This window comes from Anopheles aquasalis, chromosome 2, assembly GCF_943734665.1.
Source record: "Anopheles aquasalis chromosome 2, idAnoAquaMG_Q_19, whole genome shotgun sequence".
NCBI classification, from domain to species: Eukaryota; Metazoa; Arthropoda; class Insecta; order Diptera; family Culicidae; genus Anopheles; species Anopheles aquasalis.
In genome coordinates this window covers 62,517,800-62,539,463 of record NC_064877.1, presented here as the reverse complement: position 1 = coordinate 62,539,463, position 21,664 = coordinate 62,517,800, and the positions used below count along the sequence as shown (strand labels likewise).

Below are 21,664 nucleotides of genomic sequence, written 5' to 3'. Positions count from 1 at the left end.
CCAGGGCGGCTGAGGGGGGCTTCACACAACCAAGAACGGTGAAGCGAGCATGCGAGATGCCCATTAGTCGGTCGCCATTGGCGCTTATGGATTGCTTTTTAAACTTCGTCATCATCATCATCATCATCATTGCGGCCGACGCCACCGCCGTCGTCATCGCAGTGCTGGCCACCGAGTAAAGATGCATGATGCACGCCACACGGTTGTTTACTAATAAACCTGGATCCGGTTCGTTGGTTCGGTGCGCGGTTCGCTTCGGAACTGTTCTTTACACCATCATCACTCCCCTTCCTCCTCCTCCTCCTCCCCTTCCGATCGTTTAGCGCTGGTCATCGCCCAAGTAAAGAGACGGCGGGATGCAAGCGAAGATGCGGTTGTTGCCTCGGATCGGGCCTCTTATGAATCATTTGAGCAAATGTTTTTTTTTCCTGGCGTCGTGTTTTTTGGGGTTGGTTTTTTTCCACTTGCACGGCGGATGCAAACATGCTTTTCTATGTTTTCCTTGATAATTTCTCACTTTTCTCACTTCAGATGAGGCAGACAGGAGGAGGCGTATTTGGGGGTTTTTTCCGTACAGTCGGGGCGAGCCCGTATTTTTTTTATTTAACAAAAAAACTATACGTCCCCGCTTCCTTCGCTCTCAGCCCCTGGGAGCTTTACAAGTGTTTTGCTTCCCAGGGGCCGTAGGAGGCGTATTTGGGTTGAATCATTGAATTTTCTTCGGACAACAACAGGACGAAAATGTTGCTGGCGAATTTCTGCCTATGGTTGCGATTCTTTAAACACTCTGAATGAATGAGGGGGACGAAAATAACATTCTTGTTCTTGTACTTCAGCTAAAAATGTACCATCAGGCCGTCAGGTGGTCCCCTATTTTAAAGTTGAATATCTCGGTCATTTTTCAGCCGATTTTAGAAAACGAATCAGTTTTATTTAGGTTATTCTGTGCCACTTGTTGATGGTTAACTCAAAATATGATATCGATCCAAATGTCCGCCTTCATTCGACATACAAACAAGAGGCTCTTTTTCGAGCATTTTGCATTGTTTTGACAACATTTAGGGAGTTATTTTGGCAATTTCAGCTCCAATATTTGCTTTAAGTTGTTTCATAATTTTCGGTTTGTTGGCAAAAAACCTTACTTTTCAAAAAACCCCACCGAAAAAAGTCCAGCGCCATCATATACGACGAACCATTCATTCACCATCGATTGCATGACCGCAGTTTTGACTATTGACCGATTATTTTCAATGTAAAGTGTGACAATTTCAGTCCGATCTTTTAACGTGAAGTGATTCATTCCACCAAAACGGCATAGAGTTACGCTTCAGAAACTGTCCAATTTGTCGAAATCGTTTCGGTTTTTTTTCTAATTTGCAAGTATTTCTTTTTTTAAATATTTGTAGTAAAGAGCACGATTTTTGCCAAGAATATCAACTATTGCCTATACCTGAAAACCTATTATCAAAAAGGGATAAACATTCGGCATCGTCATTTAACATGAGATGTTTTATTGAGTGTCTAATACACTGTAGGATTGATGTATTATTTTTGAAGTTATAATGGGATAATACATTTCATCAAATGATTGGCTTAAACCGTTTCAAGTGCTTTTACATAAATTCGACAAAATGTACTCATGAAATGTTAAGTAACTTCATTAAGTTGCAGTAATGGACACATTGGATCTCTACAACATCGCTTCAAGATTTGCCATTAACTATTTGTTGTATTCTGTTTGTTATAAGCTATATTCTCTCGCAACAGTTTGAAACATAAATTACATATGTTTAACTTCTTCTAGCAGAGTACTATCTTCAGTGATGCATCGTGGAACATTTTTCGCAGTTTTCTATTTAAAAGCTAAAATGTCTGGCTTGTCCGACAAGAAGACGGGTGCCTACACCTGCCATGTTTACTTACCACATCCCGCCGGTTGTCTGCCGTTCAATGGTGTGGTGCACCGTTGCATCGCATGCACCACCAAGAGCGCAGCAGCAGCAGCAGCAGCAGCAGCAGCATCGGTTGGAACGCGCGCGCCCAGCCGTCCGCGAGACGGAAATACCTTTTGGGAGTTGTTTTGCGTTTCGCGCGCGCGGTCGCTCGTTCGCTCGCTCGCTCGCTGGGTGGTTCAGACCTTCAGGATGGAAATGAAGTGCATCGAGGAAGGTAAAGGCGCGGCCAGTGTGTGCCAGAGCCAGAGGCCAGAGTATTATTCGCGTACCATATCATCGTGCACGTCGCATGTCTAGTCTCTCTCTCGCTCGTCTCGTGCCGTCTGGCGTTTCACGGACTGGCTCTAAGTGGTTGCAGGTTGTGTTTGTTTTGTTTGGGTTCGGTTACATCGCGTCTACGCAAAAATACACACAGTGAGTAACACGCTTTTGGCGCCAGGACCGAGGGGATTTTGCGAGAAGCGAAGAAATGGAACGGTCAATTTACTTCCAGCTCACGCGTCAATGATGGATGGAAATCATGTTGCCCAGGGTGTGGGCACATTTTTGGGATCAAAACGAAAAAGCCAATCCGTCTAGAGAGGGAGAATATTTGCAACTGTGCATCGTGCATCGTCGGTTAATGATCCTGAGAGTCTCGCGGGGCACTCTGTTGCATTGCGATTTCGCCCAGACTGTCGACACTCGGTAATGTTCAATTAACGGTTAAAAGTTAATCGAACATGCCCTTCCCGTGCGCGTGCTCTGACTCCCACGGCTGGCCGAGACGCGACGCGACAGGGATTGCACTTTGATCTCTATGGCGCTGTCTCCTACCGTGAGTTAGTGCGCTCGTTGTTCTTGTACTAGCATTAGTTTTAATTTCGCCTTTTCTTCGTTCATTTCCGTTAGAAATGACAGTGCACTTCAGAAATTGTTATGTTGTCCGATATTTTACTACTTATTAAAGGTTTACTGAACTTTTGAGCAGCATTTTCTAGTGTTTGAACACTTTGCATCAAAGAATGAACTAAATGTTATCCGTAAAACGGACTTTCCTCTGTTCGTTTTTCACGCTATATGGCATCACCTGGTCTGAATTCAGCTTGTTCCGTATTGCTGGCGCTACTTAGCAATGCTTTCCATGTTGTCCTGGTGCGCTAAAAATCATCAATAAACACTTTTGCAAAAGTTAATTACCAAACGGCGAAACATATGGATCGCTCGAGATTAATGACATCCGTCTGGTTCGGGGCAAAAAGAAGCGGACAAGCACAACACAACTCCACCACCTTCCCCCATCTCCGGTGGCGATGGGGATCATAAAACCGGCAGACGCCGCACTCGAGAGAGGGGAAGCTGATGCAGAACACAAAAACAAGGGTTGGAAGAAGGGGTTGGTGCCAGAGCAGCCCAGACATATTACCCACAGAGAGTTGGAGTGGAGTCCGAGACACATACCGCCACCCCTCACTACCCGTTTACCTCCCGTTTACCACCCTTTCCTCACAACATCACAGCACACATACATGCATGTGACGCGAGTACTCCACACACCTACACGTTGCTGGTGCGCGAGTGCAGCGTTGCAGAAACGCATCCAGCCGATACTCCAACCACCACCCTCCGGGGAGGGGGAACGGGTGCCTTTGGTGCAGCTGCTTGGCGAGCGACGCGAAGAGGACGCGACATGCTCGTTGGCACGCTCTCTCGCTCGTTCGCTCACTTTCCAGCCCCCCCCCCTCCCCACCCCATCTACCAACCAACAGGCCAAACCGTTCGCACAACAACGGGACCGGTACCACAACCCTTCTCAACATCGTTATGCGTTGCGGTAGGTTCTCGTCGTCGTCGTCCGCTGTCGCTGTCGCTGCCGCCGGGTGCGAAGACCTTCGCTTCGTTTTGGCATCGGCGACCAACGACGAGAGACGGTGCCGCCGGGGGGGGGGGGGGGGGGGGGGGGGGGGTGGCCTGAAAACGCGTGTGGTGCTCCTTGCTGCTCTCCATGGGTTGGGGGGGGGGGGGAGGTTTTTGGTGGCATCTCCACCCACCCCATTACGCCCCTTTAACCCCATAGCCAGCGCAGTGTGAGTCGGTGTCGGTGCATCCTCTGCCCGACTGCATCGATAGTCGCGTCGTGTGGTGTTCCACTTCTGTTTCTGTATTTTGCCAACTTTTGAACCATCTTCTTCCACTGCACTGTTCCACTGTTGTGTCGGTTTATGTCTCTCTGTCTCTCCGTTTTCTTATCTCTTTTGCACTTGCACTCTGTTTTCCCTTTTTCGTTCTTTTTTTTTTCGCCGTTTTGTGTGACGACGATGAGTGTCAAGTTATAAGTTTTCCGTTTGCCGTTTTCAGTTTAGTTGGATCGTTTTACTTTTCTCGCTTTTTAATCCTCTTCCTTTATTGCCCGTTTGTGTTGTCCGGTCCGTTTCGCGGTGTGTCCTGGTGCACCGTGGTTGTTGGTTGCACAGGTCAGGTTCCTTTTGTGGACTGGGACTGGCTTGTGTTGTGGTTACCGAAGCAGTGGTGCTCGTTGTTGATGCTTGCAAGCGCCTTTTTTAGTGATTGTATTGACCTGAAGAGAGAGAATCATTCGCCGTGGCATTTTTTGTGTGTAATAATTGTGTGTCTTCTTTTATCTTTCTTTCCAGCATGTTAAAACGATTGTGTTGTGTTCGTGATCGTGGGCCGCGCGCATTCCAGTGAGCGAAAGCCAACCAGCCAGCCAGTTTTTAAGAAACGCGAGAGGAACCGTTAAAAACAAGACAAATCAGGCCCCGTTTGTGGATGGTTGATGATCAATCAAAGAATTGGATCAAGAAAGGGAGCAAACCCAATCAAGTAAACCTTACAAATCCATACAATCAACCAAGAGGTAGAGCAGAGTGTTGTGTGATCTCTCAGAGAACATCATCTTCATCGTCGTTTTAATCGTCGACCGGTGGGTTAAACGGGATCCCGGCAACCCCCCAAAAAACCGCTGGAGAACGTAACGTAACGTGTATCTGTGCATTCGCAAGTCAAGTGCGTGATTGTGGATTTGTGTCCAATTAGCCTGTGCTGATTATAAGATCTCGTGTGAATTGTGTCATCCTTCCGTACGTTCGTACGTGTGCGTTTGTGTTGTGTACGTGTGTTCATTGGAGTGCGTTTTTTGTGGAGGTTGCTTTAGAGGGGGTGGAGAGAGAGAGAGAAAGCCCGAATGAAAATCGTGAATCTAGTGTTTCTATAGTGTCGTTTTCCATTTGTGAGTGTCGCGTGATTGTGTGGGGATTGTGAATAGTGTTGCGAGACATCTCGTTCGAGCTGGCAGCATAATAAGACGCCGAGTCCTACAAACTCTTGGAGCTGCCCCGCCGGTGCCAATCCCGGTGCAGTCGATCGATATCGAGTAATTTAAGGTAAGCTGCTTATTCCCATATGTTTATCGTGTTAGGAATAAAAGGGATTTTTTGTGTATTCAACGAGACATACGTTAATTCAAGAATTTCCGATCAAAATGGGGTTCCAAGTGAAAGATGGTTCTGCAATTCCAGATGGAATTGAAGTTTAAATTAAAAAAAAAAAAAGATCGTTGTTTAGTTGTTTTCTTGTTTTATTCCTTCTTTTTTATTTCGTTATCAACTGTTTTACTCCATGTTAACGTATTTGTTTTGTTTGTTAATGTTTATGTTTGTTCTTCCATTTCATTAACCATGTTCCGTGAACCAGTTTCAATCTTTTTGCTTCTTGATTCGTTTAGCAGATTTTGCCAAAAGAGATTCTTCGATTTTACCACAAACCTTTAGTATTGTACTAGAGTTTTTTTCTAACCTTTTATGGCTTCTGCTGAGATCCATCTTGATCTACTTCCGTCTCTTCTCCTCACTAAACCGACCCCTAAAGAACTCGACTCGACTGGTCTGGGAAAGTCTCCAACGGGGCCACTCATTCGGCGCTAATTGGTCGATCTGTAATTGACAGTAGACCAGCAGCAGCAGCAGCAGCAGCGGCGGCGGCAGCGGAGCACCACCTGGAACGTGCTGTCACCTCCAATACTCGTTGACCTACAAACCGCCGCGCGATGGGCTTTTTCGCACGGTTTCGCATGTTTTCGCGCACCCCCATACGCTTGGCATTGCTCCGTTTGTAGCCAAAGCGTAGTAGTAGGCTGCTGGCGCCATCTTTGCTCCAGTTCCGCTGCTCACTCACTCCGCTCTCGCTCTCGCTGTTTGCGTTCTCGTTGGCAATGTGATAAGAATAATGCAAATAGTGCCAGCAGCAGAACAGCTCACCAGCATTAGTAGCATGCCAGGATGTGCACGATGATTCACACCCTGTCGTTCTCTGCCCTTCTCTCGTGGTGATGCTGCTGCAGCATAAGCTCCACTACGTGGATGGCCACACCTGCGGTGTGCTACTGCTGTTGCTGCTGCTGCTGGGGTCCTGATGAACAGATGGCAACGGCGCCTGCGCCGGGCACCCCTTTTTGCTCAAAAAGCCCGCCCTTGGAATGTTGTGAGATTCTTGGAGGAAAAACTGAAAAGCACACCCGGAATGTGATCACGGATTGCGGATCTTTCTGGTGTCAGCTTCATCTTGGCGTGGGTCAGCATTCAGCGAGGTGGAGACGCCACCGTCGCCGCCGCGTCAGCGGTTTTTTTTGCGGTTGGGAATGAATTGCGTCGTAATTTTGAAAATCCTTCGCCAACATACAACGCGTAGTGGTGGTGGTGATGCTGTTCTGGCCTTTTTCGCTCTCTCGGACTCTGGACTCTGTCTTGTTGTAGTCTCTCGCGCCTTTTTTTTTTTTTTGGGTTACGTCGTCATCGTCGTCGTTGGACCTCCCGTTTTCGGTTTCGGTGGAGGTCCCTTCACGTCCGGCATCCACTCTCTCTCTTGCTCTCTCTCTCTCTTTGTATCTCTGGCGTGCACTCTCGCAACCGGCATCGGCATCCTATCTAAATCGATCCATCCAAAAAGCTCCCACGACCCTCCCACTGTCCAGTGGGGCGTTTGGGTTGGTATAAAAGGGGGCACTGTGGGGGAGGGGGTGCCCCGGGGGCGTAGGCAAGGTTGTCTGCGCTCCACTCGCTCGCTCACTATCTCGCTCGCTCGCTCGCTCGTGGGCAGAGGCGGCCGGTTTGTGGCGCGAGTTGTGTAGTTATGAATGAAATCTCTCACCTCCGTTGCGTAATATTTTTGTTTGCGTGGTCCCTACTTTAGAGGGTTGAGGGTGGTCGTTTGGGTTTGACGAGGACAATGACGAACGCTCGATGGTCGACGGCAGCGACAGCGACAGCGGCGGCATCATTCATTCGCTTTGTCGGGATTCGAACACACGCGAGAACACTAATGCGCTTCCGGTGCGTGCAGGGAGTTAAGGCAACCACCAACAGCAGCAGCAATAGTAACATGCGTCCGTTTACAGTAACGACACTCCCACCCCACCACTCCACCCCTTTCTGCATATGAAGGGGATTTAAAGAAAGAAATGAATGTTTGAATGTTTTGAATGAAATCGCAACAGCAGCAGCGTCAATCAACAACATCCAACAACCCCGGGGGGGGGGGGGGGGGGGGCACGTGTGGTGAACGTGGGAATCAATGCCGCCTCCCCCCTGGAAGGGGGGCGAGGAGGAGAAGGGTTAAAGCAGCGTGTGACGTACGCACGGGGGCCCCGCTTTGGACAAATTGCGCATTAGAGAATTTCATTTCATTTGCCTCGTCGATAGGCCTCCGCCAATGGGAATGGTAGTGAGGAGAAGAGAAGCTGCGTGTGGTGGTGGTTCCATCATTGGCAACGAGATCATCGACGAATGGAGGAGGCGATGAAGGAGGAGTAGAGCCGTTTTGGGTGTCTTCAACCACCACCGCTCGCGCGCCCTCGCTGTGTGTTTGCGTTGTGGCGGTTTTCGGGGGGGGGGTTTCTCGTGTTTGTTGTGTTTCCGAGCTTTGATCGGCCAGATTGTTGTGACACACAGCGAGGAAGAGAGGGAGAGAGAGAGAGACACAGACACTCACAGCGTTCGTTCTCTTCATTTTTGTTTGATTGTTTTTCGCCCCGTTTTTGCGTCAACCACTCTTCCACTTGGCCTTACCTTGTCCATCATTCTCGTGTTCGCCCGTCGCGGTTTTTTCGTCAGTTTTTGTTTTGGTTTTTACCTCGTTTTCTTCTCTTTACTGAGAATTGCTATTTACCCTTATTTTTTGGTGGATTTCTTCTTCTTCCTTTTTCTAATTCCACTCTGCCATTTGTCATCTGTTAGCTTCGGCTTGGCGATTGATGATCGGACTACGGTTATGAACGGTTTCGACCACCACGACCGGAGCTTGTGGTCAGAGTAGTGGTTTGATTGTTTATTTGCCCACTTTACTCTTCCTCCCTTTCAGTTTTTGCCTTTGCAAATGTGAAAATCCCGCGAAAAGGTCATCGAAACCTTTGCTTTCTCTGGTTTGCTTTTAATGAGTTCTTTTTGTTCCACTGTTTGGTCAACATTAACTCGTTGCGTCGTTTGTCTGTTTGTTTGTTTGGTGGTTAGCTTGACATTTCTGTATTTAGTTCATTTTTCATTCATTTTTTTGTTTTTTCTTTCTTATTTTTTTTGTTTTGTTGTCCATTCAGTTTGTGTATTTGTTGTGTTTTTCATTCAGTATTAGCGGGTTTTGGTTTTCAAATATACCATTTGCTTGTAGGTAAATTCCATTTAAATTATTTTTTTATAATCTCGGTGTGCTACGTGCTTCGTTTAGCAACATTCCTTCAATAGACTTATTCACCCGCATAAGTTTTCCCTCCATTTCTATCGATGTATCTTGATCTAATCCGACTGTTACTGCTGCCGGTGCTGCCATTTGCTACGCAAACGAGTGCTATTTGCGATTCCGATTACCTTTTGTTCTTAATAAGCAAATTCTTATCTTCACACCGCACACACTTGGTAGTAGAGCCGTAACTGGCCCGCTTACTGCCTGCCTAATCCAATTTCATCGGGCCCAAAAGCTGCTGCTGCTGCTGGTGTTGCTCTTAATGTGGAACAGGTGGAGAGAAAGAGAGCGCGAGTGCTGCTCAGGTGGAGAGCTAATTTTCGCCAACTTTCCGCATCCTAAAATACACTCCGGAATGACCGCCGGATTAGGATAGCAGCGGATCTCGGTGTGCGTTTCCCCTCTCCGGTGTGGCTCCTGTCGTTAAGTATTCAATTCATCGACCGTAAACGGTAAGCACGAGACGAGTTCCGCAGCTTGTTGTTGGTCTGTACGCCCGTTGAGTAGCGCCGGAGCTCTGGAAATCGATTTGCCCTAAATTACATCTTCTCTTACCTGGCGACTAGGCAACAAGAGAGAGAGAAGCATGTTGGCTACATGAATGAGGATGGAGCATGAATGCTCCAACAACGCATAGCGTTGTGCCAGGAGTGTATCGCTGACCATCTTCTCGACACTGCGCCCACGGGGCGGTTAATGATTATTTACATGCTGGTTTTACATCAGCTGGTCATCATTTAGTTCCGGAGGGGCCCGATAAGCAACCTCAATGATTTCGCTAATCAATTTTGAAAATTAATTCAAAACACAAACGTTCCAGGGTGATAATGCTGTCGGCTTGCTTGCTTAATGAACGATCATTGGATCAATTCAATCTCACCTCCCATCAACCGAGGACAGAAGAACAGAGTTATCATTCGATTGCGTGCGATTTATGTTCCGGCTGCAAAAAGGCAAAAAAAAAAACAAAGATCAACAATTCTAGCAAGAAGTGAAATTGGAAATCCCCCCCAAACCCAGAAAAGTACAAACATACAACTAACTGATAAGCCAAAGGGCAGAGTAGCCGCGCTGCAAGAAATAAACTCGCGATAGAAAACTTGCCGAGGGAAGAGAAGAGTGCCGAGAGGAGACAACGAGAGGAAGGAAACAAAAAGGGGGAAGGGGGGGGGGTCGAGTTGTGGTGCGCACGCTGATCATAAATATGTAGCGTCCGGTTTCACGCCACAAGCGGTTTGGAGGAGCTGCTGCTGCTGCTGCTGCTGTCGCTGTCGCTGCTGATAACACACGCTCCGCAACCGGGGGAATGGGCGTGAGTGCGTGCGTGCGTGCGTTCGCATGACAAGCGAATGACGCGCTCTTCCAGATCGTCCAGTGTACTCTCTATGGCCCCACGTAGAGGTATTTCCGGTTTGGTCGTTTTGTTTGCTCGCTTTACGCTGTGTTTGGTGTGGCCAGGCGGCCGGTCGGCCGGTTGGGTTAGCCGCTTTAATGGCTCCCGATATCGATTTCTTCCTAGTACCCTAACCCTCCCTTTATGGGGACGATATTTGTCGTGATGTGTGGAACAGGCGAGTGGTTTGGCTGGCTGCTGTTTTGCGTAGGAGCGCCGGCCCTCAATTTGCACTGGATTATGTGTTTCGTTCTCGGTTTCGTTCAGCAACACAACACACCGTTGGATGACGTCGTCGTCGTCGTCGTCGTCGCCGGTGATCTTTGCATCTGCTTCCTGTTTCCCGCTGATGGTTTGGTATGACGCCATGGCGGGGATGTATGTCAACGGTGGTCGGCGGTTGGTCAGGAAGAGGATGACGGCGAATTAGGTTCAATGATGGTTGGCAATTGGCAATCTGATGGTAGCAATTACGGATTTGTAGCTTCGCAAATGATTTTGGAACTTCTTTCAAGGGGGTGGCTTCTCTGCTGATCCTTTCAAGAACATTGTGTAAGTTTTTTGGATCAATCGAAGCTAAACTGACCAAGTTACAGATTTTTTAAAATACGCAAAATGGAACTAAATATTCTTCAAAAGATGTAGTTTAATATGCCATTCATTTCAAATAATAAAATTGAAAGTTTCGGCACAAAAATCGTCATAAATGATCCTTTTTTTGGCCAGAAATTTCCCTTAATTTGTTGCGATTACGTGTTTTGTTTTGCTATTAATTTCTTTAAAAAAAATGAAATGTGTAGCACGTCTTTTTTGTGTCTACAAAATGGCTTTTACCACGCCTTAAATGGTGTTGCTTAAATAGTAAAATTCCAAAGAGAGCCGCTTGCTAAAAGCATCAGAACATGCTTATCAGTTCATCTTGAAAATGCTTCTGTCAATCCCTGTTCCTGCGAAGAGAAAGGTCCAACGACTCCAAATTGACGTTGTTTTTAGGACTAAGACAACAAGTACAGGGTGTTTTTTTAGTGCGGCAGCTATGAACTACGAAAATGTAACTGAAAGATGTCGTCTCGTAAAGGTCCACGCTAGTATGGATCGTTGAGACACAAGACTTAAATCTGAGCTGCGATTCACGAGCATCAAACGATAGTATGGAACAACTGCTTCTACGATGGCAAACGTCAAAACCTACTCGTAGTAATCGAAGAGAGTGGTACTTCCAATTGCATTTCAGCAATATGAAAGACGAAATTTAAAAAAAATATCCTTAAACATACAAGAAACTGTTTATAATAAAAGGATACAATATGGAAGCTTCCGATAGATATACCAATATGCTATAATGGCTCATTAGTTTGATTTATCAAGCGAGTTTCCTTATCACAATGATCCCAAGATATTACTGAGTTTATGCATGTGTTTAAAATTGTTTCCGATTTATCCAAGGATACGACTTAAACTATTTAAATGTGCCATTTGAAAGACTCAACGTTAGGGGAGCAATCATGAGTCCTGTGCTGCATCCTTCCAATACACCATTGCTATCATTACCCTCGGTCGCCGAAAGTTTGCTGAAAGGTTATGAACGGTTTATGCATAATTTTATTAAACATTCGCGCGTCGCATTTAACATTTAACAGCATCACACTACTACGACGCACGAGCGCGCATCCCTTTCATATCACCCGACGCCATTTCCAACCCGGTACCGGTCCTCTTCTCGCTCGCTCGGTGATAAAAAGCATCATCACGCGGCGAAACTGCTGCTGGTGTGGTCTGGAAAATTCGCGCAAAAAGGCGACACAACACAGAGAGAGAGAGAGAGAGAGAGAGAGAGCGCCAGAGCCAACGGCAAACGCATGCGCTGCTCATTTTCCGCCCATCATGTGGAGTTTGATAAGGATGCCTCCCCGGTATCTGGGACTGGAATGGAGGATGGTTGAGGTAATGGGGGGCGCTCCTGGTGGTTGGCTTCGTTTTATTTTTCCATCTCCGCTTCGCTCCGGTACATAAGCGAGACAGCAACAAATCCTTTCCCCGCGTATCCTTTCTCTTATCATCTCCCTCCCAACCACCCTCCACTGGGCCCCCTGTTCCGCTGGTGCTAGTGCTCGTGATGCTCGTGATCTCTTAATGGGTGGCCTGTGTGCGTGCAACCAGATAGGGATAGAATTTTTCGTCCCTCGGTTTCGCTGGTGTTTGTGTGAGTGGTGGTGCGCGTATGTACCGCCGGCCCCACAGCAGGGGAGTAGAAGGCTCCCTGCCTATATTTATCCTCTCCGTACGATAGCCAAATACTACGCGCGGGAATACATCACGCGCGAGTATGTTGTGCACGTCCAGGGACAGACAGACAGAGAGAGACAGAGAGAAAGAGAGAGAGAGAGAGAAAGAGAGAGAGAGAGAGAGAGAGATAGAGAGAGGAGCGGTCCACGAAATTAACCGAAATATGGCGATGACGATGGTGGTGTTGGAGCTGCCCGTCCCCACACCAGGATCTGAGCATCATCGTCCTCGTCGTGGTCGTCGTCGGGCTCCACCTCAGAGATGCTGACAGAGGCTAATTTTTATCGATTTTTGGGGCTTTTGGAAGCAGCAAAGAGTAGCTCGTTGTGCCCTTTCTTGTACTCCTTGGATGATAATGCAGCATAATGTTTTTTGGGGGGGGATCGGGCGATGTTTTAAGATAAATTATGCTTTCGTGGTGTGCTTTTAGACACAATTTTTAATGTCGTTTTGTTGCTTTTTTTCTTCCTCTATTTTACAGGTGAGTTGGTCTACGCAAAGTACATGTTAAATGCGTACCAAGATTATCTACAAGGTGGAAAGCAGCTACTACTTCCAAGAAGATCGTTGAGAGGACGTTCAGAGTTCCAGGATGGTTTGGAGTTACGTTTCTGAATTATTTTTTTCCCCAGATCTAAACCTTGCAGCGCGTCATACAGCATTAGAGATCAAAATGATAAAAAAAACAGCCTCATGGCGTCATCGGAAACCCCCGCTAGAGTTCGTTAGTTGGAAAAAGTCCCACAGTTTTCATTATGTTCTTACGTTAGTATATTAGTATACGCCCTGTTTTATACAACGAGAAGAGGGCGAAAACCTACGGCAACAAAACTCAACAAACGAGTTTCCTTTATGATGATTCGAATTTAAAATATCTCCCTGGAAACTGGAAACAATTCAAAATCGTTGATATAAATTGCTTTTAACTGCTTTGTAAGGTACAAACTGCCGACAATAATTCATTTTCAAAAAGATCATGATTGATCGAATGCTTCCAGAGCAAGCCATCATCATCATCATACTTGATGCTATAAAACACCTGCCGTTTGCATCGCGCATTCTCGCAAGATGCAGAGAGTGTACTCGTCACACCCTCTTAGTATACCTGCAGTGTCGCTCCCTTTTCTCCAAGTCATTGTTATGAGGAGATAGAGGTGGAATAGGAGAGAGATGAGTGACGGAGGTAGTGCTACGCTAATTTTTACTACGCGTTCCAGGAACGCTACTCTTTATCGTTTGTGCTTGTGTTGGTAACATACACAACGAACGTTAGGTTCGATTCACGAATAGCCACGAGCCATAGGTACATAAACACGCAGACCAGACAGACAAAGCGAGAAAGGGAGAGCGAGAGAGACAGCGAGCGAGCGAGAATGCACCTCGGTGCATCCCCCGGTGGACGCAATGTGCATCCATACCCACACCGACACACGGAGAAGAATCCCTGACCAGCATCAACAGTAGTGCGCGAAACTAGGACTCGAAGTACATAGAACGACGAACCAACAGAAGAGATCCCTCAGGACTTTTTGCTCCCGTGATGCGCTTATATGCTCACACAGCTCACAACGATTCTTTTTCTCTCTCTCGGTGTTGGTGTATGCAAGGATGCACTCCGGACGCGGTCACTAATAGGCGTGAAGTGGAGTGCAGAGTATCGGAATTGGGGCATAGTAGAACGGGCCAGACCGAGACCTGCATCGCCTCTGGCACAACAGCCGGAAAGAGCAAGAGATGGAGAAGAAGTCCTGACACACCACCGTACTTGCCATCGAGCGCATCACCATCTCCCCCGCGCTCTGGTCTGTCTCTGTGTGGTTGTGGTGTCGCCGCCGGATGTGTGCATCTACACCAGCCGGTCAGACACACAAATCAAGAAGCAATAGCAAAACAAACCATAACCGAGTCGAGATACAGTCGAGAAAGAGAGAGAGAAAGATGGAGGGCACAGTGTGACAGTAGTAGGAGTAGTAGGTGTGCATCGTCGTGATGCCGCGGACGCGCAGCTTCACCGAGCAGAGCGTAGCTGAAGTCCCAACAGCTCTCAGCGTCATCAGTTTGGTAGTGCGAACTCAGTACTCCTCGTCACAGTGCGGTGTGCTGACGGAATATTTTTTGCAAAACAAAACGAAAAGAAACATAACAACCGTTCTGGCAACAAAGAATCAACCGAAACCTGGTACAAAAACCCTCAAACCTGACAGATAAATCTTTCAAGTGATTTCATTTCGTGTTCTGTAGAGAAATAGTTTGTTAAAATTCGGTGAAAATCTGATCTTCCACTTAGTAGTGTATAATTAGAGTGGAACCATGATCCTTCTCCTGGTTTATGTGCAACCTGCATAAGTAGCAAGTGCAGCGAGCTGCATTAACTCCACACCGAATGGTGGATCTCTTCCAGAGGATTCCTGGAAAAATCGTATCCTGGAGCACACATACACATGCACCGTGTGCATCTAGACGATGGTGGACAGCAGCGTATTTTACGCACGGCATTTACGCAACATACCACCATCCCGCTTCACCAGCGCTCCATTTCGCCGTTGCCAGATCCCGGATCGCCCGGAGAAGTTGTCGGTTCGGTTCCTGTTCGTGCCTGGTTGTCGTGGGTCGTCATCGTCCTTGCGAGCGCAATTTATTGCGGCGCAATTTTGGCCCGACACAAGCATCACCGTAGTAGTAGTCCCCCGCAGTGGTGCACTTCCTTTTTCCTCGGTTTCTGGCGCGCGCGCCCCCAGAACGCAGAACGCTTTACGCGCATTCGTCGCGTCACTGCTGCTTCGAGCGAGCGAACGTGTCACTCATACAGACGGGGGGGGACATGCAGCCAGTGAGTCCTTCTCTTGAATCCTGGCTGGCCCCCCGTCTCATGCCACCCTGCTGCAGAACCGTCCTCGTCGTTCTGGGTCGACTGGAGAGAATGTTGCGTCGTACATAAGGGCGCGGGAGTCCTCGAGGCGCGCGTAGGCGAATCCTTAGAATGGGAAACCGACCATAGCCAGAGAGAGAGAGAGAGTATAGTGCTTTCTCTCTCTTCTGCTCTCTCTCTCCCTCTCCCATTCAGACGCCCTGGGAGTTGGCCTTTTTCGCCACGAGCTGACCTTGAGACGCTTGGCGTGAGACCGCGCCCTCCCTTTGGCGCTGGCTGGCTGGCTGGCTGGTCGGTTCGCTTTCCCGAATTTTCCCTTCGGCGCTGCCTCGGTCGTATTTCCGGTGGCTTTACCAGTGCTTATCGATCCGCATTGCCCTACCCTTTGCCTCTGGCTGTCTCGGTCAACTCCTGGGAGCAGACTTTTGGCCTACATCGGCGATGAACCTGGCGCGTTCGCAGTTTTGGAAGAACATTTTGGTTTGGACATTTGGTGTCGAAATAAGTTTGAATCCTGCAAGTCATTCCAGTATGACCGGTTTTGGTCGGTTGTAGTTGCCAGGAAAAGCCTCTAATTAGAGTTCTCATTATTGTTTCCAAAACATTCGGGAACATCCCTTAGGCCTGAGGGGTCAGAACTTGGAGGAGACGTGGAATGGACTGTTATTAGTGTGCCATCGTCCAAATAAAGGTGGTCCGATCAATGGGGTCTGTCTTTATCCTTGACCGAACGCCTCGCGGCTCCGGGGTCCCTCCACGTGTCTCCCAAAGGCCAAAGTTTGCGTCGCAGATTTCGGTCCGGACGCGCGCGCACTCCCGAGTTTCTGCTACTTTTGCGTCGGGAATTCAAGGATGTCGTAGCGTCCTCGAGAGAAAGGGGAGGGAATGTGTGCCCGTGTCTTCCGTATTCTTCCTGCTCTCTCATCGTCTCTTCTCTCTCGCTCTCTGTCTCTCTCCTCCCCTGTCCAAGTTTTAGCCATGGCCTTGTCCGTCTGCGTCGTCTGGCGGCGGCGTCGTCCTCGTCCTCGTCGTCTTCGCAGACAGACAAGCGGGATAAATGGATTGTTTGGGTTCTTCCCTGGTCGATGAGGGAAGAAGAGGGAAGGATTCGGGTTTTCCGTCGGCCACGTGCAGCTCCCTTCCCCCCGCTGGGGTGTTGGGGAAGATGGTCCTTTTTCTTTGTTCGTCGCCGCTTTTTTACGCGTTCCAAGAGTGTCCTTTGTTGTCGGGCATGCTCCTGCTGTGGATCCGGATCCCCCCCCCGATCCGCGTGTGTTCGGTGCTGCAAAGTTTCCTGCAATTAAACTCTCCTTTATTATTAGCAGCTCCTTCCCCTGTCTTCGGGGTTGGCCCTGTTGTCTGGTCTGTTGAATCTTCGCGGAATAATTCTTTTTTAATGAACGGGAAAGCAGCAGCCCCGATCTCCGCTCTCGCTTTCGGGCGTCATAATCTGATTGTTGTTGCTTTACTGCTGCTGCTGGACCGGTTTTTGCCGTGCTCTTCCGGGTTATCGGGTTACCAAAAGGGGAGGACATTTCTCTCTTTCTCGGACGGACGGATATGCTGTCCCCTCCTGCGGTGGCTGTCTGGTGTTGTGTCTGTAGTGAACCACATGCTTGCAGGATCCGACATGTGCGTCGGAAAGGATGGGCACCTAACGAGAGAAGACAAGTATATGGCGTGTGGGGAAGAACTGATATTTTGTTTGGAGAATTCAACTATCTTCCTTTTTGTTTGGGAAGGTTTGTGCGTATTATCAGTTGACCTTGACGCACACTCGACTATGCGTAATTTTAATTTGCGTTATTAGTCATTTGAGGTTTATCTTACTGCGTTTTGGTGATTACGTTTGTATGTTTTGCTAGATTGCGGAATGGAGAAATGTTTATAACTTTATCGAAGAATACATTCCGACTTTCTTTAAGAGAATAAATTTCCCTAAATCTGTGTCTATGTCATTTCCGCTGTGATTGATGTAAAACTTTCCCAGGATACTTTTGAAAGCGTCAGCTTTTGGAGTAAAATGTGAAAATCATCCTAACCCCCTTGATTACAAAAGTCTTGAGTTTGAATGAACGATGAGTGAACCATGAGTGAACTGCAAATGAACTCAGGTTGTCTGACTCGCACGCACGCTGGAAATTGAAAAAAAGGTGGAAGATCCTAAAAGATCGCGAAATTTGTTCCAAAAACAAATGACTAGTTATGGCAACTAACAGAGAAACCTCGAAACGGTCAGAATTAGTTTATTATAAATTTATCTAGGTAGCCCCGGAGAGTTTTTGTTGATATTCCAATTTTTCGATTTTTGGCAGATTTTTGAAGTTGAAAAAGTGATGCTTTTTGCGATTCTGCCGAATAAAACGAACTTTACACAATTTGTTTTGAGAAACTCTCTCCAAAGAAGCGAGCTGCATGGAGCCTTGTATGAAACGCGAATTTTCAAAAATCTATAACATTGTCAGTTTTGCTTCGATTGGCCCAAATATTTTACACAATACTCTTGAGAGGATCAACATTCAGGGAAAAATGTTAAAAATATGTGTCACAAAAAAAATTAAATACCGAAGTCCCCCCTTAAGTTAAAAACAATAAACGGACTGCGAACAAACCTTTGGTCTTTGGTCAAAAAAGAGTCTTTGGTGAGATGTTCTGGAACTGTTTTCTAGTCACAATTATGTGCTTCGACATCTTACTATTGGGATGTACCAGTTGATACGATCAACGAAACATTAAACACTGATGTCCAGTGTGGTTCAAAAAAATCTAAAGACTTCCTACAACCAGCAGATCCTGTTGGATGCGTCCGGTGCCTCGTCGTTCCATCGCCTGCGAACCGAAACGCGCGTTTTCCCCTACCGGACGACGACAACAACGATGATGATGGTTCGTTCGTTCGCTCGTTCGCTCGTTCGCTCGTTCGGTCGTTCGTTCATGTTCACGAACGGTACACGGTTGCGCAATGTTGTTTGTCGAAGAACGGGCTCAGAAACTCCTCGGCAGCCGAACAGGTCGAACCTCCTGCTTCCAAGCGACAACAACATTTCGCGCGATCCGCGAGCTGCTCATCAGCTTGTCTCGTGAGTTTGTCGACGAGAGCGTGCTCTTCTCGTGGATATCGCGTGCAGTTCGTGCATCCACGGGGCGTTAGTGTTGTTCCGCGTGGCGAGGTTTGTTGTTGTGTGTCCTCTGGGCTCTACTTCGCGCGAAAATATTCACCATCTCGTTCTCAAATCGCGCCTCATGATCAGAGGCCCCCCCTCTGTGTGGCGAATCCGTGATCTCGTTGAGAATTTTGCCGGGGGAATTTACTACTCCTCACTAATTAGTGCGTGCGTGCCAGTGACGTGGATTTTCCTCTACAAATCAATAAATTCGTTTGCTCTCTTCCTGTTTTCCACTTCTCGATCTCGACCACCGATCGATCGGCGATCTTCTCTTCTCTGTCGTTGTGATTCGCGCATCCCCGCAGTGGCCACCGAGTGGCAGCGAGCAGCGAAGATCACCTTTAGCATCCGATCAGCAGAGGCAGCATCCTCCGCGGGGTGGCGCGATCGAGAGTGAAGCTCTCGTTCGTCGTCGCAGAGCAAAGTATGCTCGCTTGCGCCTCTCTGGCTCTATGTCTTTCGTTTGTGTTGTGTGCGTGTTTTGGTATTCACGATCTCACCGTCAACCGGCAACCGGCTAGCTTATCGCGGACCTATGTTGTGTGCTCAGCGGCCACAGCACCACCAGCAACGTGTGCCGCTGGTGTGCGTCTCTGTGTGTGCTTTTTGTTGGTCGAGGACGGTACCGGCCTGCGACCTGCTACTGCTAACGCTGCTGATGCTGATGCTGGTGGTGTTGTTATTGTTTTTTTTTTTTCGCCGAGGCAACCGTTTGATAGCACGCGGCCTCCCTCCTCGTCGCTTCCACCTTTTTTTTGGCGACACGATGGCGACCACTTAGACACCACATACACACTCAGAGAAACATTGAGCTAGCTGGGGAGGTCTCATTGCCGCAGTGCCGTGTATGTGCTGCTGCTATCGATCTCTTCTCGGCCTCGCCAAATTCCGCCAAGTACACACCGTGTGGAGTACTGCTAGCAAGAGTACGTGCGTGCGCGTGTGTGCTCGATTGAATGATTATCGCGCAATCCACCCAAAGAGAGAAAGAGAGAGAGACGAAAGGGAGCTATGCTCTGGGTGGTAATGGAGGAGGGGATGGAGAGCATCACGCGGTGACAGCCTGCCTGCCTTGCCTGCCTGCTTGATCGTGTGTTCTGGCCCCCCCTCTGCCTCCATTTTGTGTTGATAAGAATGGTGCGCACCGGCGTAGAGGTGATGATCGTCGATCAATCATCACTCATCCTGACTGATCTGGCGCCACCGCGAGCTGTCATGCCCGTGAACCGACCGTGAGGAAGATGCTACTGGTGCCGCTTGGAGTGTCCGCGCCATCTCGAGTGCTTTCATTTGCGGTTGCGATCTTGATCGCTATCGTTTTGTCGAAGCCCGGCGTTAATGAGGCGTTAAGCTGGGGCAGCGCACCCCCTACTCCATGGCCTCTTAGCATGCTCCATGCTTCTTGCGGTTTAATTGAAATCTAATCGATCGATTGCTATCTTCGCTCCCGTTTTCTTCCTTCTCTCAGGTGAAAACTGTTCAATATTGTCCGTGTTGTGAGTGAGTGAGACGCGTTAACGGAAGCGCGCAAAACAGCATAGAAAAAAGCATAATGTGTGTGCCTGTGATTGGCTGAAATTCATCGAGTTTTTATGAAAGATGCATCCTCTTCATGATATTTAAATCTCGCTCCAATCCAATACCACACAGAGCGTGAGTGAGGAGTGATATTGAATGAAGAGAAAAGGGTGTGCGTGCCTCGCGGGGTGAGTGTGTGTTTGCGCATTTTGCACACTAACAGCACCAGGTTTTTTTTGATAGCTGGTCGGTGGTGGAGTCGAAGGAATCGGAATCGAATCGAAAATTCCAGCCTCAGCACCAACCTGCGGGATTGCGTGCCACGAGTGCGTTAGTGGTGGCCGCGATCGGTGTGCGTGTGTCTGTGCGCGTGAATGTGTGTCCTGGATGTGGTATCGAATCAGAAATTAGTCCTTCCTGAGGCAAGCAGAAGGTGATAAGAAAGCAGAAAGCGCTCCAGTTCGAGTCCAGTTTGGTTTCGGGGTCCTTTCAAGTCCAAGTGTTGGAGTGTTGGTTGTCCGCGCGTGTTGTGTATCGTTGTGAATTATGGATGCCTTAGCATAAGAAGGGAGGAAGGAGTGAAGAGCAAAAAGGTCTATCGTGCTTGTTGGCGAAAAGAAAAAAAAAGGCCAAAAGGGGGAAAAGCAAAAAGGAAAAAGTGTGAAGATTGCCCTGTGCAGAGTGTTTCTTTTGGGAGCGAAGATAAGAATTAGAAGTAAAAGTAAATAGAAGAAGAGAAGCGGCGTTACGCTGAAGAAGTGTGCAAGAGGTGACCACGTTCTGCAGAAGTTCCGCTTCCTGTCGCAAAACTACAATGTCACCATCGCTGCTACCACTCTGATGGTTGCTGCTGATCGCGAGCCACAAACATAAGAGACAGAACATAGCAGGCGGCGATAAGGCACCGCGAGTTCCCAACGGGGCATAGACATTTCGCCAAAATTGGTCATTACGTAAGTAAAAAAAAGGGGGTGTAGAGTCACCGATCGCTTATCGAACGCAGGCCTTTTCTAGAATCGATTTCGATTAGTCATTCGTCGCTCGTTGGTTCTCTCCATCGGTACCATCAGTGGCGGCGGGCCCCCCCCCTTTGGAGGTTTACATCATTCAAGGGCGGAACACGCGGACCACGCCACCAGAGAGTCGTTTGATGTCGTCCCCACGGGGCGGGCTGATTAGCGGATTAACTAAGTAATTACCTTTCGCGCGGAGTCCTTTGGGGTGATGATTGTGCTGAATACCGGCGCGCATGATAACATAATGTTTGCCCATCTTCCGGCAAAATTTGATCTCGTCGCTCACTCCTTCTCCTTATGATCGGTACACCGGTAACACGGTGGTGATCGGTCGTTCGTTGGTTGGTTTATGTGTATTTGCTCATCCCATTTGGAGCTCGATCGGCAGATTTTTCTCCGGTCCTTTCCTCTTCTTCTGCTGCTTCATCATCTGCGAAATCTTTCTCGCACATCTTTCCCTCTCTCTTTCGCGCGCGTTGATAACGTTTGGGTGGCGCCCAACTGTTTACCACGCATACACACAGATACACGTGCACTGGTGGCGCCACGGGTTTTTTTTTTTGGACGTGGCTTTGGCCTGACAACAGCTCACCGGTAGGCAGACGGTTACCTTCCAACTGCGGGCGCTGGTTGAATTGTTACGCCGGCATATAAAACGCAAACGGAATTCATTTGCATTCCAGCGTGTCGAGTGCCGCGATCATGCTGTTTGTTTGTGATCGAATGATTGA

At 48.1% G+C, this 21,664-nt stretch overlaps 1 protein-coding gene across 9 annotated transcripts in view; it reads left to right on the top strand.

Annotated features, from left to right (window-relative positions):
* Positions 1-21,664, top strand: part of LOC126570579 (mucin-12) — a 168,289-nt gene that overhangs the window by 7,881 nt on the left and 138,744 nt on the right. For 3 of the 9 annotated variants that reach the window (XM_050228445.1, XM_050228444.1, XM_050228436.1), the window contains exons 1-2: positions 18,245-18,402; positions 19,868-20,870. The gene's annotated coding sequence lies outside the window, so the exon portion shown is untranslated. Of the gene's footprint in view, positions 1-4,588; positions 5,339-18,236; positions 18,403-19,867; positions 20,871-21,664 lie in introns of those variants that run through there. The other 6 variants (XM_050228439.1, XM_050228441.1, XM_050228442.1 and 3 more) reach the window with 4 other exon arrangements.